General features: G+C 37.7%; 1 long non-coding RNA gene across 1 annotated transcript; it reads left to right on the forward strand.

Moving 5' to 3' along the window:
• Positions 1-2551: 2551 nt before the first annotated feature.
• On the forward strand, positions 2552-3058 carry LOC123966329. The gene is made up of 2 exons (XR_006823950.1): positions 2552-2678; positions 2942-3058. It is a non-coding gene; the product is annotated as an uncharacterized LOC123966329 (long non-coding RNA).
• Positions 3059-3157: the final 99 nt, after the last annotated feature.

Below are 3157 nucleotides of genomic sequence, written 5' to 3' on the forward strand. Positions count from 1 at the left end.
GCTTTCTCACCACAGGATGGAGACGACGCCCTGCACCCCCCCAACACCCCCACCCACCTGCAGAAGTAATGACGCCACGTCGGAAGTTATAAACCACCTCTGCAGCTCTAAACATGAATACTAACACAAATACTGAGCAGGTCTGTTACAGAATATAATTAATTCTGTAATTAAGCAGAAAGATGCTGTAATCAAATCACATGTTTTGTACAGGATGATGATTTAATATTGATCCGTACTCAATTATTATTACACATATATTATTCCAAGGATTTCTACTAAACTAGCAGCCTTTTTCATATACTGTTTCCAGACTCCTGCATGTTTACATGTTTCTTACCGTTTTGATAAGCAGACGTTCCTGCAGAGCAGCTCAGGAGGAGACACAGGAGAGGAAGAAGCTCCATGGCTGTGGATGTCTGCTGAGGACTGAACATCGCAGCACTCTAACATCTCTATTTAGAGAAGCTGCAGAGACCTCTGACGGCTGATTGGCCCATCAGAAACACTTTCGGTTTCTAAACTTGCGCAAACCTACAAGCTGCAACAACAACAAAACTTCCGGTACAAATCCTTCAGAATAAAAGTATAATCTCCACATCCATAACTATGACTCATGAATTCTGCAGAACAACAATTCAGCTTGTCATTAAAACTGTGTATGATAAAAACAACTACAGGGCCTCAAATTCACACATGTTCACTGCACAGTTTCAGCTTCACTGTTAATCCACACTGTTTCTTCTCTGATGCTTAAATGCTGAGGCTGTATATAAAAATGGACGTAGCGTCCGTGACGTCACACATATTTATTTAGGATAACACATACAAACAAATCTCAGGTGTCTTATCACATCTATCCTTACATCCTTTACATCAGGTTAAGCAAAGAACAAAGCGGACATCAAATGATAAAGCTAATAATACAGTAAATGAATAACAGAGTTAAAAATAAATAAATAATAATAAATAAAATATAAAAAGGGGACGGCTATCTCAAATTCACCTAAATCAGCTTAATAGTAAAACTAATTTTAGTGCCTTCTTGTTTTCAAGTTTCAGTGACTTATTCAAACATTTTATCTCATTCTTTCAATAGTTCAAGCAGGGTTTAGTCTTAAAGAACATACATTTATGTATAAAGGATTTCCCCAATAGCATCACAACGTTAAGGACAAAATCCAAATCCTTGTTTCCCACAAACAAACCAAATTTAACTAACTCTACTGTCAATGGTGAAGACACAATCTCCTTGGACTGTAGCCAGCTCCACTTATCACACCAGAAGGACTGCACAAATTCACAATAAAAAAACAGGTGTTCCAAGCTCTCAACTTCCCTTTCACAAAAAACAGTTATTAACATCAAATTTAAATCTCACTCTCAAAAATTCATTTGTTGGGTATATCTCATTTAAAATTTTGAAGTTCACTTCTTTTACCTTGGGAGGAAGTGGAAATGAAATATAACTTTTTCTTATATTTTTCACCTCTTCAACTCCAAATTCCCTGAAAACATATGTCCTTCTTACTGGGTTGGGATAACATTCCTTAAGCAGAAGGTTTCTAATAACTCTGTTGGTACATTTATCAACACAAAAGTCAATTCCATCAAAACAAAGCTTCCTCAGCACAGGAGGAGCATTTAAGTACAGAAGACTTTCTTTAATCAGTAATCTGAAAGGGATTGGTATGGCTTTGATCACTCTATTATAGTATTTGGCTGAACACTGAAGTTGAAATTTAATACAAAACTCTTCATGCCCTAACACATTTCCATTGTCATCCATAAAACGAGCAACTGCCCAAACCCCTTTAGACCTCCATTCCTCAATGTACAAATATTTTCTATTAACAAAAATGCATCTGTTATTCCACACTGGTGTGTTGTGAGGTGTAAAATTGTGTTTATATATTAACTTCCAGTAAAGAAGGACTTGCTGATGGAAAGCAGAGAGTTTAACGGGTTTTGACCTGCAATCATAATCACACTGGAGAAACACACATAGCTTTCTGAAAATCCGTTTTGAAGCTCAAAATTGGCCGGCGCCATCTTGGCAGCGCCTCACGTGGTGTCACCCCCGGATAAACAAAAATGGGAAAAGAGGCGGGTCATGGGTGTGCGGAAGAGGATTAGGGCCACGTGTGAATTTTTTTTTTTAATTCTGAGATTAAAGTCAGAATTCTGAGTTTAAAGTCAGAATTCTGAGATTAAAGTCAGAATTCTGAGTTTAAAGTCAGAATTCTGAGAAAAAAGTCAGAATTCTGAGATTAAAGTCAGAATTCTGAGAAAAAAGTCAGAATTCTGAGTTTAAAGTCAGAATTCTGAGAAAAAAGTCAGAATTCTGAGATTAAAGTCAGAATTCTGAGATTAAAATCAGAATTCTGAGATTAAAGTCAGAATTCTGAGATTAAAGTCAGAATTCTGAGATTAAAATCAGAATTCTGAGTTTAAAGTCAGAATTCTGAGAAAAAAGTCAGAATTCTGAGATTAAAGTCAGAATTCTGACTTTAAAGTCAGAAGTATGGGTACCTGTAAAGGTCCCATGTGGGAGAATCACTTGCATGATGTAAATTAGCCCGGGAACCACACACTGACCGAAGATGTCGGATTTAAGTGAGTTTTTGCGTGTTCGAGGGGTCCCAGATGAAGCCATTTCATTACTGGAAGAACAAAAGGTGAGTAAAAATTAAATATGTGTTAGTTTGTTGCATGGCGTTTGTAAAAACAAAGGAAATTCAAGGGGATGAAGGATGTGTAATGCAGGGACGAGTTAGCATGTTTTGATAGCTAATATGGTAGCTAACAAGAATATTGGCTGTTTTTTGTGTTGTTGACATTTTGGTTATATTATCATGTTTTAAACTGCCTTCGAAGACCGAGTGAGAGCATCTGTAGTCAGTGACTAGTGACTCTTGTTGTCTGTGTTTGTTGACAAAAGAATGGACGTGGCAACATTTCAGCCAGTCGCGCTGCTTCTGTCCTCCTGTCTGCTCACTGTGTCCGAGGGCAGCTCCTCACACACAAAGCAGACAGGTGAATATAACGTGTTACTGAAGCTATTGGGTGTTTTAATGTGTGTTTTTCCTTAAGACTGTACAACTCCAGCAAGGAAGTTCTTAGCGCTCCGCCGTTTCACGGAGATATACGCTTGGCT

The sequence above is a fragment of the Micropterus dolomieu genome, unplaced genomic scaffold, assembly GCF_021292245.1.
Source record: "Micropterus dolomieu isolate WLL.071019.BEF.003 ecotype Adirondacks unplaced genomic scaffold, ASM2129224v1 contig_13178, whole genome shotgun sequence".
Classification (NCBI taxonomy): Eukaryota; Metazoa; Chordata; class Actinopteri; order Centrarchiformes; family Centrarchidae; genus Micropterus; species Micropterus dolomieu.